At 40.3% G+C, this 18947-nt stretch overlaps 3 long non-coding RNA genes across 3 annotated transcripts in view; 1 reads left to right on the forward strand and 2 right to left on the reverse strand.

Moving 5' to 3' along the window:
- LOC145444692 (uncharacterized) overlaps positions 1-18947 on the reverse strand; it is a 330781-nt gene that overhangs the window by 22745 nt on the left and 289089 nt on the right. The window lies entirely within an intron of this gene.
- LOC145444689 (uncharacterized) lies at positions 14858-16259 on the forward strand. The gene is made up of 2 exons (XR_013916754.1): positions 14858-14977; positions 15817-16259. It is a non-coding gene; the product is annotated as an uncharacterized LOC145444689 (long non-coding RNA).
- Positions 15425-17870, reverse strand: LOC145444685 (uncharacterized). Its single transcript, XR_013916751.1, has 3 exons — positions 17157-17870; positions 16922-17080; positions 15425-15783 (listed from the first exon to the last, which is right to left on the reverse strand). It is a non-coding gene; the product is annotated as an uncharacterized LOC145444685 (long non-coding RNA).

An 18947-nucleotide genomic window follows, 5' to 3' on the forward strand; every position in this document is an offset into this window, starting at 1 on the left:
AATTCAACGAATATAAGTACAATATTAAGCTCAACGCAAATGAAAGTAATTGTGAACAAAGCTAGTCATCCTGATGAATATTGTCGGCAGTGACAGCATCATCTATCTCTTTAATTAATGGGCCTTGAAAATTGGTAAGCAAACAAGCCACTGTATAAAGTTGATTAACTGAACCAAGGGTGTTTAATGGTATATCTGAATCAAAAATGTGAAATTCCTTGATCCTTCTTATTGCTCGCTCAACGTGAATTCTAATTTTAGCAATGGCCTTTGTTTTCAAGATGTCATCTGGTGAAAACTGGTTCTGATGGCAGAGATAAGGAGGTAAATTCAGTGAAACATTCCTTTTGTTAAGCATAGATTGAATGTCAAACCCCTTATCTGCCATGACACTGTCATGAGGCTCAAGAAGCTCTAAAATTCCACTGCATCGTGTAATTTCCCTGTCTGATATGGAACCAGTATAAAGGCTCGATACGAATGTTATAGCTCCGTGGGGAGCAATCCCAATCAAACCCTTCAGGGTTGTGTTCGACTTATAGGATGAATACATCTGTGATTGCAGTAACATTGATGAAGGGACCTGAACGTATAGCTCAGTGCAATCAATAATGACTCTAGTTGATGGATAGAGCTCTTGGAAACTATGTGGCATAAGTTCATTAATGCGATCTCTTGTTGGTCAAATTGGCTGATTGCCTAACAAGTAATATAGAAAGTTGGCCCAAGTTACGATTTTTCTACTAACAGTAGACGTGTGGATGTTAAACCGCTGGGACAGGTCAAGTTCAAAAAGTCCAAGCCTTATCCGAACACAAAATAAAAATAGCTCATCTATCAACTGCAGCTTGCGCACGACTGGTCTAGATTTGCCTACTCCAGAAGCATACACATATGTCATAGTGTCCGCTGTAGGTTTTACAAGCTCGAAAAATAGTGTAAAGTGCTCATATGTAGGGAAGCCTGTATAAAATTTGATCAAATGATTGTCTTTCGAGAAACGTTCCAAACTAAAACGACTAATTCTAAGACTAGTTTCGAGCTCTTGTATTTTTTCACTGGTTATAGTGGCTGCGTCTTTAAGATCACTAATCTCAGATTCCCTTTTCTCAACATCCCGCTGAGCAAGTTTAAGTTGCTGCAGTAAAGCAGTGTTCTCTTCCTTTACAGCCTCAAAATCTCTCTGCAGTTGAGACGACTGTTCTATCGCTGCATTAGACTGCTCTGTTCGTATCCCATTGGAAGAGCTGTAGACACGAAAAAAATCGGTCAATGTCACTAATAATGTTTAGAGCTGAATTCTAATCTAGCAATAGTATACTCTTTGACGTTTGAAGCTTCTACTTGCTTGAGATAATGCTAATATGTTTATTGTGCTTATTGCTCGCCTTGCTCACCTACAACCTAATTAGACCCACCTCGGCCTGCCTCTAACAATCTTTCTCCTCGGATTAACTGGGGTTGACCATTTGAAGATAGATGGAACAGATTGCCTTTTTAGCCAGCGTCGGCCAGCTCGATCAGGTGGTGCAAAATCTTCTTTAGAAAAATGGGCCGAGCAAACTCTAGTCCCATCTGTAATCTTAAAAATCGACGTTAAAAATAAACACTGTGAATAATAAAGGTAAACAATGTTATGTATATTTACCATTAAGTTTGCGCCAACATCTCGTCTTATTTTCCAAATCCACTTGGATCGAAGTTGCGGATCCTTTGGAAAACGATGAAACGTAAGTGAGGCACTGGAACGACCATCATTGCAACATTGCGGAACGCAACAGTGTCGTGCACTGGTTCGTTTAGACTTGGTAGCAGGTTCTGGCCAAACAATATTTTCGATGTGATCAGCCACATTGTTTCAAGATTTTGGCATTAAGCAAATCATCAGATCCAGTAGAATATGTTTACGTAGTCACTATACTCACCAAGGCTAGTTCCAGCTGCTTCAGTCATTATATCCAAAATCAGGCGTTACAGCAGCCAAATAGTATTCGTTAAGCTTGATAACACTCTTACGATACAATGTATACCAATTACTCTGCTTCATGTGCATGAATGTAGGTACATATGAATGATGCAATCATAGTTATGTTCTGTAATACGACTACGTTACCGAGGGAGTTCTGCGGTGTTTTGGCGGAATCACTCTAAATCAGGGGTGGGCAAACTACGGCCCGCGGGCCGCATGCGGCCCGCGGGCCGCATGCGGCCCGCAACACCGTTTTGTGCGGCCCGCGAGAGTCTAATGAAACTTATTAAAAATATTGATAAATTGCGTACTAAAAATCGAATTAATGCAGGGACTTGATTAAACTTTTTCTAATTATATTTCATCATGATAATTCCAAGGCAGTGGTTCTCAAACTGGGGAGGCGCGCTCCCTTGGTGGCGTGAAAGCATGCGAAGGGGCGCGATGCTGAGCTCAACTGAAAAAAATTTTCGCGCTCCCCGCGATTCGCATCCAATTCAGAGTGATTGCTCTGTATTTAGTCTGAATGACATATTTGAAAAACTCTCATCCACAGTCGTAACCTTCCATGCAATCAAACTATCCGCTAGGTTTGCAAGCATCCTGGGTGCGTTTTGTGATATGACGATAAGGGGGGGGGGGCGCGAAATCTTTCACCTTCATAAGGGGGGCGTGTCTTAAGAAGTTTGAGAACCACTGTTCTAGGGTAAATATTTCCGATATTATTTTTATGTTTAATTTCTGGCGCGACAGCCCGATCTCAAGGCCAACGCAGTTTGAAAGGTTTTAAATGCTAAACATCACAGAAATTTTAAACGAGATTCACATAATTCGATTCACGAGTGTGATTCCAGATTGGCCACTCCAGTTTTATTTATTTCAGTGATATGCTAATAAAAAACGATTAGCGCGTATCTTAGGTAGATTCGTTTTCTGTATGCGTAGAATTGGGATATTTATATTTTATCTACACATAGTAGAAACGTGTTTGAAGCTAACATGGTTGTGATGCTGTCAGCATTGCATTTCCTGGAACTGAACCAAAAGTGGAATTAGTAAATCTATGAACAGATCGCTGTACAGTGCTCACAGATTTAAATTTCAATCCTGTTCTGAGAATCGGGACAACCGACTTTCATCTCTATAGTTTTGACAAATTGGTTATTGAGGTCGACCAGCCTATGAAATCTCGCCCCTAGCCTATATGTTTCTGACGCGTGTACGATATCATCAAAAGCAATGTTTGTCACATGTATTATCTCCGTGTCCTCATAATATAATGAAATACCAATATTGCGATTTGGTTTATAATCCCAATTTTATATAGTGCGGCCCGCGAATGGATTCAGATGTTGAATGCGGCCCGCGAGCTCAAAAGTTTGCCCACCCCTGCTCTAAATCCTTTGTTGATTATTGACATCTAACACATCTAAACCCCTGCGCACTTACACGACTAATTTCTGAAACGATTACAACTAGAAATCAACAATATACTACACGATATTTAGCATTGAGTCAGGTGCACGAAAAAGTAGCTTGCTACCCAATTTGTTGTTGCTATGCGTATCTAGTCACGTGATCGAAGTCCTGCAAAAGGCCTATTTACAACGTAGCTGGCATGGAGACTCCGCTTTGATAACTAGCGATGTTGTGACGGACAGCACTACTAGCGGATAGGTAACATACTCATTACTCAACTCACTAGTCAGTACTCACTCAGGTAGGCTATCACTAGGTTTTAGCGAATAAATTAACGATATGAAGTTATTGTTTCGCGTTATTCTGAAGTTATGTGCCCCAAATGGCATGTTCAAATACTCGGGTAACTAGCGGCCTCTTCACCTCTATTATTATAATGCCATATATGTGTTGGTCGTCATAAGGTGGTAGCTGGTAAAGTGGTTGATAGACCATTTCTGAGTTGAAAAATCTTATTGAAACACAAGAACGCGGCGCACCTCTGTTCATTTAGCGCAAGAGAGGCAGAAATGGTAGATATGGTGCTGACTTTAATTTTGCAACTGCTATAGTGCAGGCAATGACAGGTTTATACAAGATTCCGTCCCAACTGCAAGCATAACAAGAATGGTTTTAGCCTTCTAGGGATGCCGACTAAACATTGGTCGCGGAAATATTTTAATAGAATGTTTTGTAGGCCTATGTGCTGAGTGACGTAGTGAAGATTAGTTATCCGTGAATTGCCTTATAATAGATTCAAAAAAGCCCTACTTGATCACCACTTGTCGTTACACTAACACTGTTGCCCTACCTCGCCCAGACATTGCTTCATTGATCCTTTGCCTCTTTTTTTTCTATTTTCCTTTAACTAAGCATTTCTTTACAGCCAGACTGTTCAGAGTCAAGTGTACCTGTTTGATGCTGGTGTGATCAGACTAGATGACCTTCACGGTCTTATCGATTATTCCTATCTAATACCGAATACTGTGCACGCATATTTTCTGTACCACCATCACTGCCGTTTGTTATGTATTTTGGTTCGATGAAAATAAAGACTCTCTCTCTCTCTCGAGTAGGAAGGTACCGTTGCTATAATCAACTGTTGCTATGCTATCACTGTTGTATTTCATCTACAGATAATAATAATTAATTTCCGACACGACGTTGGGCTCAATAACAAATTTTGGTACCGGTATTATATATGCTGTGATCATACCCAGAGGTGTTGTTGGAAGTGTTTCGCGTTATTACTACATTCACCACTACATTATTAGTACATTCACCCTAACCGCTAACCCTAGGGGGTACCATATCCTAACATTACGGGCTCACCCTAACCCTAATATTACGGTACCCTACCCACCTTCAAAAAGGCAAGTTTTTGCAACTTTTTTTACAGCATCTGGAAGCTTCGTAAATACTCATAATGTATGAAGCATGGTGCTTTAATCTGTTTGGAGGAGTTTTATGTTGCAACTTTTTTCAACTTTTGTCTATATTTTTCATGCAACTTTTACCAAGTATTGCGCAAAATATGCTATAAAACTAGAATAAAGACTAAATTAATGGATTTCAAGTGACAATGCGGCCCACCATACGCGCCGGACGCAGGTATTAGGGTGGAGTGAAAAAAAGAAAATTTTGAATTTCAAAAAGTGCCTCTGATATTTGGCCCCAAATCAAAAATGAATAACTTCTATCATAATTTCAGGTTCTTACGCCCTCTAGTGGCCGAGCAATTTCACCAAACGAGTCGAAAATAGCTGATTTGGCCATATCTTGATAATTGCTTATGCTAGAAAGCCAGTTTTGGGTTTAAAATCTGCGGAAGCAACATGTTTCTATCTCACTTCCATAGAACTTTGTCTTCAAAATGTACAGAAAAAAAGTTACAAGCAAATTGTCGATTTTTAGACCGCCATTAAAAGTGTTGGTTGGTTCTTCGAAGTTTGCAACGCCGATTAGCATGTGACTGTTTGTTACATTGCTGCTTTAACAACAAAATCTTGTTTGAAGGACTTATCAGTTGATTTTTATATCAACCTAGTATTTTCGATTCGGTAATTTCGATAGTAGAGAGCATGATTGAACTTTCTTCATAGTTGCAAAGGAGCTACGTGACCATTGGATTTGGTGCAATGTATTTCCCATAAAAGAGTTTCCTATTGCGCAAAAAGTCAATCAACTGATGTTGAAATTGAGTGAACTAACTCGGTATCCCAAAAAATCTAGAACATCAAATTCTTATAAAGAAATGCAAACTACGCTCTTGCAAGATATTGATAGGCTTTTTGGCATCTTCTGCTGCGATAGCAAACAGAGAGATAAAATTGCACTCCAATGTCAATGTGGCTTAAGGATGGAACCAAACGATTTGAAGATCAAAAAGCAGAGCGCAAGGGAAAATGTTTGGTTGACGCTGTGCCTCTTTCATCAGCTGACGAAAGATTTCGAAGGCAGTCAAGCTCGATCCAACAACCCGGTGCTTCTAATGCAGGTGCCAGCACTTCTATTGGGCAATTCAGCTTTAATCAAAGTGGTTCAGAGTCAATGCAATCTTAATTAACATCTTCTGGTAATGATTCAACTTTTATGGGAGGTGCTCAACCATCAAACCAAAACCATGTGTTGGGGATCAACTTGGCAAGAGTTTGTGAACGGTATAATGTATTGGGCCTTACAGGAGCTGCTGCTGCAACTTGTGTATTGGAAGATGTTGGAATAAACAACTAAAAAAGTGATTCGTTTGTGGTAGATCACGGCAAATTAAGAGGAGAGAGAGAAAGGTGCAGAAAAGAAATACAAAGAAGAGAAGCAGAAAACTTGAATCTTGTGAATGGACTCTACTTCGATGGAAGAAAAGATGCCACTTTGAATATGGTTGAGGCACCCACTGGAAAATGCTCTATGACAACAGACCTGGAGGAACATATTGTTTTAGTAGGAGAACCAGGTGAGTATTACCTCGGTCACTTGTCACCTCCCAATGGAAAAGGTCGTGTTTTGGCAAGAAATATATCAGTTTATTTCCAACACCGACCTCTGCAAAAACCCAGCTGTTGTGAGATCAGACGGTACAACTTCAATGACAGGGAGATTCAAAGGCTGCATCCGTGCAATAGAAGAACTACAATGGGCTATCTGCTTGCTTCATGATAATGAGCTGCCATTACGATATGTTTTCACAGCAATGCGTAATTCAAACACGCAATACAAGATTATAAGACTTTCAAGGCGGATATGTAGAATGGCGCGACGATGTTTGCTACATATGTTTTCATAAATGTAGTGGGTTATTATGACTCACGTAAAATGAATTTCGCGTACTTTAAAATCGCCAATTTCCCGTTAAAACACTGCTGTCACGCTTACTGAGGTTATTTTCAACAAAATGTTTCGAACTAGGTATTATATCCAGCAGCGCACAGCGTGCGGAAATCGAAAAAGGAGGCACTGTATATCATTTTTGAGAGTGAGAGCCCCTTGTACATAAAATATGTTTTGAAGCTTTATGTACGAAATGAGTAAATAAATATAATTGTATTTGATAGCTACACGATTCATCATCATCATCATCATTTGTTTATTAGCAATTTTATCAGTTTCATACACCACAAAAATGCGATACAATGAAAGGATAGGAAGGTGTCGAAGCAACTTGGAGTAGTCTATGGAATCGGACATCCACCTTGGCCTAGGTGATGTAAAGAGGAGGCATGCACACCAGACATGGGGTGATTACTTCATGAATGTAATCGATTGCGATTACGATTACTTCTGAATCACGCGATTATGATGCGATTACGATTACGATTACAGCAAAATGAGGAAGTAGTCGATTACGATTACGATTACATTGGAAAAGTAATCACGATTACTCACGATTACATTTATTTGGCTTCGTAGAACTAATCTTACAAGATATAATAAAGACAATATAAGGATTGCGTCGAAAAGGCCTAATGAGATAACAACAACTTCCTCAATAAATGATGCGCTATTTGCTTGTTACGTCATAATGTACCCATTGCCCAACTTAATAAGGGACGATTTATCGCATCCAACGATTTGCATTCTTGCCAGGTCCGTAACTGACGCACCCCAAATTCCCCAATAGGGTGGTGAGAGCGCTTGAAGGGAACTCAAAAGTATTTGGTAAAACCAACATAAATTATAGAGTATTTTCGTGAGATCTGATTAACTTGAACATTTTTTTCGGGCTTCGCGATTTAAATGTCTCTTGATAGCTTGATTTTGAAATGCATACCTCTCACCCTCATGACAAAAAGTATGCGTAATTTACAGGAATAGGCATTTCGGTGCCGGTCATTACAGAGCCACGACATACCAAAACACAAATGCAGTTTCGGCCAACATGCGACTCCAAGAAGTATATTACTAAAGAAAGACCTTGGCCCAAACTTTGAGCATGTGTCCATTGTCAATAGCCGCGCTGGGTGTGCGTGACTAATAATCCTATCCTTAAAATCTGAGCCCACAATACAAATGCCACCCGGGCCACCCACAGAGGAATAAATACAGAGCAATTATTTGTGCGTGCGTCTCACGAAAGTTTTTCTTTTCGTCATCTACGTTTGGGTGACTGCAATATCTTTTGATGTTATATAGAGCAGACCGGTGGTCACGTATTCAAAACATACAATAAAGTAATTACAACAACATACCAGATGATTGAATTACGTGCCCTCAGCTCCACTGGTAAATTTGACTATCGGGGGCTTAGAGAGGCTTAAAAATGAATAGTAATATAATGCAATTAATAATAATATTGACAATAATTCAGTCTTCCACTTGAAAATTGACCACCTTATTGGGGCCCAAGACCAACGTTCGGAGTGCAGGACGAATTGCTGTTTTGGTCCTTATTCTAGTTGCAACCAGCACCGTAACTGCCGCACCCCAAACCCCCCAATTGGGGGGGGGCCGAGCTCGAAGGAGGCCTCAAATTATTTCGTGAATTAGCATAAATTATAGAGTATTTTTTGAAAATTTATGCAATTTTTTCCAAAATTTTTCGCGCTGGGCGCGATTTAAAGTTGCCAAATATCTTGATTATTTGGTACTCTTCCCCCAAGAAAAAACACGCAAGATTTATAAAAATGGACATATCGGCGATGGCCATTAACACGCCACTACGCACCAAGATATATAACGATTTAGGACTTATTACATGCGGAGATGCGACTCCAAGAAATGTGCCAGAACGATCGGCAGCGCGAAAAGCTTGGCCGAAACGGACTGCCCGTACGCAGACCGAAAACTTCGTTATATATACAAAATAATAGGTTTAATTGTCCATAGGCGCCTAAATGACTGGCGCCATATGTTCCTGTCTTGGCAATCTGAACCTCAGAAGACAAATACCATCCAACAGGGAAAAACTATATGCCAGTGAAGAAATACCAATTTGAAATCGTGTGCGTCTTTTAGTTTAGTACGTTTGAGCGATTCTATATATTTTTGATATAGCAGACAGGAAGTCACGAAATAAAATCATGTAACGAAGTCATACCAACGAGTTCACCCGCCCGAAGATGTTTAATTATTATTTACGGGCCCTAAAGTTTCCGGTAAATCTGATAACGTGAGCAGAGAGGACAAGATATAGATAGCAATATATATGCAATTCCCGATCTTATTGGCCGATTGTATCATGAATTATCGAAAATTTTCGCGCTTCGAGCTGGCTCACTAAACAGTGCAGCTAATTTCGTGGCAAAAGCGAACACTGTGATGAGGGGTCGGTTTATCACCCTATGAGAACCCAAAACCCAAGTTTTTGTGGGGGGGGGGCGGGGCTGACGAAGTGCTGTTTCGTTCCTGCCAACGGGTATACGCCCGAAGATGTCTAATTATTATTGGGCGGTCTTACGTTTTAAATCAGACCTCGCTCAGCTCTACTGGTAAATCTGATTACGTGAGCAGAGAGAGGATCAAAATTGATAGCAATATATATGTAATTCCCGATCATATTGCCTGATTCCATCATGAATTACTGAAATTTTTCGCGCTTGGCGCGTCTAGACGGAAAAAGCTGTCTCACCAAACTGACACCCAATGGAGATGTCAAATAGCGTCAAAAGCGGATGGGCAAAGGGGGGTCTGGGGGGCGAAGCCCCCATAAGTTGGGTTTATCACCCCATGGGGGGCCCAAAGCCAACGTTTTGGGGGGGGCTGACGAAGTGCTGTTACGGCCCTGGCTACAACACACGCTATCATGGCATATAAGCGGATGGCTATGGCAGCAGGTAAAGAATTGCGAAATAACGATTGGCGCCCGTTTAAGGTATAGAGTCATATGAGAATAAGATAAAGTGACCATAAAATTATGCCTTCTACTTAATACAGATATTGCACGCTGCCGTTACGAGAAACGGCAAAGAACGGTTCGGTTATGATATACATCAGCAGCTGTTGATTTTTAATGCTTCGTTGTGGAAATTGTAATGTTTTATATGGCGAGTACAAAATTTCAAATCTTTGCTCGGTGTACGTAGGGGAGATGTGGTACCGATGGATCAAAAATTGCGAAATGATCTCTTGCCCTCAAATCTTCAGCCGAAAATGGCAGATCTTTTGCTGTCTTAATACTTCGATACAAGATCTACCTATCGCGGACAATAACATGGATATCCGCCTTTTCAAAAAATATTTATAAACGTCTAAAATTTGTTCCTCGAACGTGTCATCGGTCCCCACCCGGTGAGTCCAAAGGCACACGACCATGGGACCTATGAGACATACGCTCAAAAACTCAAATTTGTTAACTTGTTTTGTTGTGTACTATAAGCTAAGCTACAGCAAGCCAATGAAGAATGTTTGGTCACGCCCTTCAAGAATAAAATAGATTATATCAACTCAAATGTTGGCATAAAATCATATTTTGATTTACGCCCAAACTTACAAAATTAATGCCACATACATATCACCCGCAAATCGACATTTTGACTTCCAAATACCTCGTATTAGCGACAATAAAACACCACAGGTAACTATGATTTACAGCCTATATATATGTAGGCGAGTTTCTGTTGTTAAGTGATTAGTTGGTCCATCTATTTTGCTTGATTTGGCTATGGTACCATAGGTCCCCCACCCCATAAATATTGTAATTGAACTGAAAATAGCTCACTCGAGGATGGTATTGATTCAGAAAATAGGTGCCATTATATACCATGATACAAGCCCTACACTTCTCATCACAAATTATGGCGGGTTTGTTGGTCTGAAAGGTGATATAGAAAAATGCAAATGTCGACCCAAATTTACTTTACCCCCCCCCCCCCCTAAAACGTAAATCATTCGTCACAGACCCCATAACTCACGCAGGTCGAATTCTTTTGCCTGTGGGGAAAGATTCTGCCAGCATGTTACTGTAGACAAATTCACGGAGTGTAATCATGGAATTATCATGGATAATTTTTCAAGTATTTTCGGTCCCAGTGATCCATCGGTACCACATCTCCCCTACGTACCAGGGAGGGTGTGAACATCTGAAAGGTTCAGGTTCGTGTGAACGTGAACCTTTTAGAAAGGTTCTGTGTGAACTGAACACGAACGTGAACCTCATGACGTCACTTGACGTCGTATTTCTAAAACCAACTCTACATTTTAGTGAAGTTATAGCCTATATTAATGTACACGATACCTATAGCGATGACTCCGGCAACATAATGCCACTAATATCATCTACATTGAGTGTCCATTTAGTGAGTCAGCTCTTCTCGCCTAAACGCGCAAAGCAAGAGAAATTTCTATATTTCATGATTGAGTCGGTCAATATATGATCGGGAATTGCATATAGATTGCTATCAATTTTTTTCCTCTCTCTGCTCACGTAATCTGATTTAGGCTACCGACCGGTTGAGCTGAGTGAGGTGTGTTTGAAAAGGTAGGACTCCTCGAATAATAATTAATTAAACATCTCCGGGTTTATACCCGTTGGCAGGAACGAAACAGCAATTCGTCAGGCTCCGCAAAATACCTTTAGTCTTGGCCTCCTATAGGGTGATAAACCGTCCCCCATCACGTTGTTCGCTTTTCCCATGAAATTATTGTTGTACTGTTTAGTGAGTTAGCGTGAAGCGCAAAAATTTTCGATATTTAATGATACAACTGCGATACAACTGATACAGCTGATACAGCTTTATATCCACAGCGTGATACAGCTGATACAGCTGATACTGCTGATACAGCTGATACAGCTTTATATCCACAGGGTGATGCAGCTGATACTGCTGATACAGCTGATACAGCTTTATATCCACAGGGCCCGACGACTCAGGCCACATAATGCCACAATGCTGAAGTACATACTGACTTTTTCAACGTCGCCAAGTGTATCAACTAGGGCAATCAAATGATGTAATATTCCCATAAAATCAATATCGCCCCACGCTTTGCCAACAATTTCGACGAGGACTTGCGGGGAATATAAGCTTACGCCTTAACGGTCTAGGCCAAACACGACAATGTATTCGGCGTCAGAGTGTTGCTACGTTGATATTGAGCAGAGTGTAAAACGAGTTTCTATTCTTGCCACCCATATTACCCCATTAACAATGTATACAGCAGTAGCCGCACGGATTTGGTTTTTATGATACAATAAACATATGAAATCGAGATCGACTCCGTGAGAGAGAGTCGGGAGTCGTGAAAAATATACTAGCTGGAGTCGGAGTCGAAGTTTGTAAAAATGCTCCTGACTCCGACTCCAACTTTCAACCAAATCGCGACCAACGCAAAATTACTGATGGGGAGTCAAAATTGGGTGCAATTTTTGCAGTTATACCATGATATTATGAAAGAGTAAATACATCGTCTGGTTTTGTAAGTGACAACGTCAGTTGTCAAATCTATGCGAAATATAACCAAACGCTGCATCCCACTTGACAAAATCAAAAATATTTGTAGTAAGTAGCTCAGCCGCTTGGGTCGAACAAATGTTTAAGAAATAGTGAAAGTATGCTACATCCTATTTGACTGCTCCCTAAATTTCCTTTCTTATCACCGTTTATTAGTAGTGTGAGGACGTGTGCTTGTCATCAGTATAGTGTGTAGTGAGAGAACTTATACATCTCTGTATTAGTTGTTGAGTTGTTGACTCATACACTAGCTAGACCGACTAGAGCAGGGGTTGGCAGCCTTTCTCTCTTCGTGGACCCCTTTTGGACCGTCACGGACCCCTCAAGTTTTCGATCGAAATCAGCTCAATTATCGTGGAACCTTCATCAGTCTTGTGCAAATATTAACTGTAGGCTTGTGAGAAACAGCCACAAAATGACTGTTGGTGAAAATAACATCATGGTATATGTAGAAATTAGGCAGACTTTTATTATTTCGAAGCGAATTTTGCAGCTGTATTTATTGTCTTGAAAATTCGCGTCTTCGATTTGATATAAACGAATGCCGAAAATATTTCTTCAAAGATTGGTGCTGGTGAATGATGCTATCAATGGGTAACGCTTCCGACGATACCATTTGGTGTGATCAGGCGCGTAGCCAGTAGCCACTAGCGAGCCGAAAAATAAGGTGGGTTTGAAATAAAAGGAGGGGTCAACTTTTCTCGAATTTACCAATATAGCATAGGGTTACCATATTTTTGTAACACAAATTCCGGACGCTCTTTAGCGCCCACTAGCGGATTTCAAAATGAGGTGCGAGCACATTGTGGATCGATATGACGTCACACCAGCAAAGCTTTGTCTATCGACTAAAGGTGGTCACGATCCGATTCAGGAGTGTGTGGTTGTGTGATGTAAGTTGTAACCAGGGCCGAAGCCACATTTTTTCAGCCCTGCCACGCCCAAATAAACACTGATCTTGAGCCGACTGTAGGGTAGTCGATGCGACTTCTGTTGACTTATTATAGGCTATGCATCTGGTTTCTACAGGAGTCTGGTCGTTCAATGATTTGAATGAATTATGTCAACAATATTGGTTCTTCCATACATTACTATGTATGATCAGAGTTGATGTTTTTGCGGCATATACACCGACTCGTGATATAGGCTACATACACATGATCTGTGCATAACTGCATTCGCATACCATCAGTGCATGGTGTGCATATGCCGCTGGAAAGGGAAGGTATAGATATTGTCTTGTGCGGCTTTCTAATTCTTTCACCACCCCTCCATGCTATCACAATGCGCCAAGCCGGGAAGTCATAGACACCAGTGTTACTAATCAGGTCTTTCATGGTCTGATCCGGCCGGGGATCAAACCCACGACCCACCGACTATGAAGCAGGACGCTTCACCATTACGCTATCTTGTACATCGGTAATTCGTATGTCCAAACGGCCTAAAGCGACTCTATGAAAATACCGTTATCTTGTAATTGCGATTACAAGTAAACTTATTTCTGTAACCTAGCCTAATGTTATTTTTGTTTATTTTTGATCGCAGTTTTTGCGAGGGTGGTATCCCCATATTAAAACCAATGGGTATATACGTGTTACTAAAGCGCGAAGAAACATTTCATGAAGCATAAATCTGCCCAAAAATAATATTGTTTATGTTGATTTAGGAAAAAATTATGAGCTTACTTCAAAATTCCGGACATTTAGGCATATTTTAGAAATTCTTTCCGGACGCAGTTTTAACAGTGAAATTCCGGACATGTCCGTAAATTCCGGACGTATGGCAAGCCTAATATAGCATCAATTTATTAGGGTTAAGTACATGCGTAAATGACGAATATACAATCTCTTCGTGTTGACTCCTATAATATACGCGTATGATAAGCTTGTCAACGATTCCGGAAGTTCTATCAATTAGCAAGTCCCTGATCTGCCACTGCAAGACTTGTCAACCAGAGATGCCACTCCTGGGTTTTTCCACCCAGATCTGGTTTTTTTTAGCGTCACCTGGGTTTCTGGGTTTTTATCCTTGAAATCTGGTTTTTTTCCAACATCCAGTTCGCCAGGTCAGTTTTACGCTCGTAAATTAATTATTAGATTAGTATGGTCGCAATATCGTAAAATGCACGCACTTCAGTTCGCCATTGTCGATGGATTTTGCTGTTATTGTAACGACACATTGTTGAGAATCTATTTCACTACTAAAATGAGAGGCTTCGGCTTGATGCGATGGAGCTTCGTTTGATGGTAATTTCCAGGTCGCAAAAAGTCATGTTCATATAGGACGATTACCAGTAGCGAACTCGGCACTTGGTGAACTTGGTGAACAATTCGGCATGTATCGATAAATATATCATGTAACTGTTGGTATGCACGCAAGCACATGAGCAGACCAGGTGATGATCCGACTAATATAATCCAATAGACACTTACGTGACCCTTGACACGAACCAATCAGGTTGCAGCAGGATGTAAACAAAGGACAAGTCCGGGCAAGCTTACTATGAGCGCTTTTGGAAAAGGGTTGAAAAATGAAGGTATTTAGCAAAATTACATCGAATTGGGAATAGCCGACTTCGGTGAATGATAATAACGTAGAGCTAGTATGTATTTGCAGTGTTCTAACCTACAATAAACATGAATGGTGACAAGCACTCATCAGCATGGTACGTCCAAATGTATGGATTTCTGACAACTTTTCGGATGAAGCAACTATTGCTGTATTATCCTTAGTCGTATTCTATAGGATTGTCGTACCGAATAGCATGCATTAGATTAATCTTGAGTCAGGATATAATATGTGGGGTATTCATTATGTGGGCTTGACGTTATATGCGTTCTATTTACGGAATCGTATATAGTACAGTCCACAGTCTGCATCATTATCTAGCAAATTACTGTTACACTGGACACTGGTCTGCATATTCAATGGCCATAATAATATGATATATGTTAGGCAATATGATCCGTTCCCAGCTGATATCGTCATTTTTTGTTCTAGCTCATGTATTGAATCAATCAGGACAAATGCTGGATAAACACTGTGCTAATAGCCTGTGTAACTTGGAGATGGCTACCCAGACCGTTCCTGGTGTGTGCTTGTACCTTTCCCAGAGCCAATAACATGTGGAGTTCATTGTAGTCATCTGAATTCTCATTTTATTAATAAAATGACATATCTATTATTGTACCAAAAATATTGAATCGCGACATAATTTAGATGAAACAATTCTGTGTTTCGAAATGATCGAGTCCAATCTGAAATGCAGTCGTCACACTTGATGCCACAATCGACTTGGTGTCTGTCTCGGTTTATTCCACTCCAGTTTTGCTGCTTGATGGCATGTAATGGATTGAAATTGTTGAGAGCAATATATTCAATAATGAGATGAATAGTTGAAATTGGTAGCGGTGATACGTTGCATGAGTCTGACGAGTACGCCTTGATAGGTGCCTGCATAGCAGTGTTGCTCTGTAAAATAAACATATTATATATTTTGTGCAGGCTTGATGAATATCTTTAATGAAGCTGCAGAAAGAGGAAGTCGATGGATAAAACGCAAGAAAATCAAATCTCTGGAATGAAGTAGAAGCACAAAACAGGAAACTCGTCCAGGAAAATTACAAATTAACGGACAATTATTGCTAGTGAAGTTCAGTTCTCAAAGGAGCATCATAATGTGAAAAGATGCGGAGAAGCTGAAATTTTAAGCTAGACTACAATAAATTCTTTCTGAATTGCCCGACTTGTCCTACTGACGTCAAATTTATAGTATTGCTGTAAGGATATTATTAAACCATTGGGTCAACCGTATGTAACTGCTTCATTAAATTTCGATTTAGCCATGTAGATATGTGGTTCTTAAAAACGCACCATTTGCATTCATCCATGATTTCTCAAAACTAGAATGATTATTGAATGTCAATAAATCACATACAGCTTTGAAAGGATTGATGGATTGTGGTGCACTTACTTTTGTGCAGGAACTGTTCACAGTAACCATTTCAGATCGAAATATTAGTGAAATATGTGGATTCGACAAGAAATGTGAGAAAATGATGGAGTTCAGCTATGGTGAACCAGGAAATGCTATCATGGCAGAAAAGGGATTCGATTCACTATTGAGTCTGAAATCAAGAAATTAAATCTAGATTTAAATATTCCTGCACATGATTTGACACACCGTCAAATGCCTGAGCCAGACTGTTCCACAACAAGAAAGACGGCGAGACAACGTATTCATATTGAGCAGCTGATCGGAAGAATCAAGGAGTATAAAATTTTGTCTGGTGTCATACTATGCAGCATTGTGTATCAACTAACCAAATATGGACTAATCGCTTACTCTAATTCGAGATTGAAAATTAAAAAAGAATGATGCAACATATTCAGCAATTGTGAAAATTCAGTTCCATTGTGAATATCGTAATGCCTAATAGCATGCTACGGATCGTAATTGAGCGGTGCCATGGTCAATGTGTACCAACAGTGCATGTCATGTGCAGTGCAATTTGTGGAATGAACGATTCTCCAGGTGAAAATGTTCTTGGATTATTTGTGTTTGGTGGAATGTTATAAAACTGAAGACTACCGATACACCAAAATCTACCTTGAGGTAGGAGTTGATCGGTTGCGAGTACGGTTGAGAGATTGCTTGTCAATCACGATCGAGCTCACTGATGCTGATGCAAATCACAATGTAGTCCTTGTAGCTTCAGGTGCTGGATTGTCTTAATCAATGTATATGCATGAGAGCATATATCAGAACCTAAGGTGAAAATAAATCAGGGTTACAATATATCTATTGCAGGAGTCTCTGACAAAATGTCATTTTCCTGACTTACCCTGTCTTACATGTGCAAGACGAATCAATGATGGATTTTCTGAGAATGTGTGTTTCCATTCCGTGCGAAATCTCACTTTTCCGCAAGTTGCGATAACATTGGCTGTTCACTAGAATATTGCTTCCACAAAGAGTGGATTGTCTCCTCAATCTTTGTCTCTAACCCGTGTACGTAGCGCTCCATGAAATACTTCGTAGTTTTCACCGCAGTGCTAGAAGAAGATGCTGTTCCACTCAAATCCAAAAATTTGATAGAATCTCCATAGCTTTCAAGTTTCATAATCAATACGCCAAAATTGTGATGTGTGGCAGCAGCTGTATTTTATAGCATATAATTCTGAACATGAGATATGCTTGAAAATTTCGCTCGAGACCTGGAGCCTATAAAGTCGTCAAAGTATGCATTACCACAATCCTATATTATAGTATACAACAATCGTCGCTGAATCCGAAAAGTTGTCAGAAATCCATGCATTTGGACACAGCACGCTGATGCGTACTTGCCACCATTCGTGTTCATCCTAAACTAAAAGCTACAACTACGTACTAGCTCTACGCTATTACTATTCATTAAGGCCAGTCATCCCCAATTCAACGTAATTTTACTTAAAACCTTCATTTTTCAACCTTTTTCCATAAGAGCTCATAGTAAGCTTGCCCGGCCTTGTTCTTTGTTTACATCCTGCTGCAACCTGATTGGTTCGTGTCAAATGTCACGTAAGTGTCTATTGTTATCTGAGTATATTTAGTTCCAACAGGGACGCTCAGAGAGAGAGAGAGAGAGAGTTAGTTAGTTGGACACCCCTAGCAAGTTAATCAGAGGCATTGGTTATCAGCACATTCGAAACCTAACCCTAACCCTGAATTTCATGATTTGGCAGTTATTCATTTCCACTATAGATTGTTCTGTGATTATTCCAAATAAAAGTGATTGTCGTCGGATTAATCAATCGAAAGCTACTTTCAAGCTGTTCAGGTCGCTGAAAATACATGAAATCATTCTTAGAAATAGGGAATGGAGGGCATTGCATTGAAGTTTCGCAGCGCGATGATATAATTAGTACCGGTACACTATTAAGTATTCACGCTGCGCCCCAATTATTTCATTGCGATGTGTCGAGAGGAAAACAACATGTTTTTTGTGCGATTCGCAGTGTTAACCAAGCAAAATGTGTATTATGAACTGTTGTAAATTCAATATCGAAGGCTTCAATGACTGAATGAGTGTATGCGACGACTATCAGGCTCCACTTTCACAGCTATCTCGTGTCTTTTGAGTGAAATATAGGATCTGGATTTTTCTGGGTTTATTTCGCCTCCACATCTGGGTTTTTCCGAAATATTCCAGTGGCATCTCTGTTGTCAACGGCACGCGCTTGTCAACGCGTCTTTACGTAGCCTCGGTGACGATTTGCGCAAGTCAAAATGTCCGAGTTTTTATGGAATATGTACTATAATGACGCCGATTTCGGGTGGTTCAGGTTTCCTCTTTTATAACTCAAGCCTAGACATACAGCTTCTGATGGTTATGTTTGAGTATTAGCGGAAATCAATAACGCATGGGTTAACTCGTCGCACATGTTTGCGGACATTGGGTGTCATTCAGTTTCGCGATGTCACTCTTTAATCGCAATTGCTAATCAGCATATACTTAACGGCATTGTCTCCAAGCCATCGGGGGATAGGAGCAAAAGCATGCTGGGCCCGAGACGCGGTAGTTAGGCCAGCGATGATATCTTTCGTACTAGGCCTATTGCAGATGCGATTGTGTAAGCCAGCGATTAAATCGTGC

This window comes from Botryllus schlosseri, chromosome 8 (genome assembly GCF_051294905.1).
Source record: "Botryllus schlosseri isolate E-star chromosome 8, Bs_hap1, whole genome shotgun sequence".
NCBI lineage: Eukaryota > Metazoa > Chordata > Ascidiacea > Stolidobranchia > Styelidae > Botryllus > Botryllus schlosseri.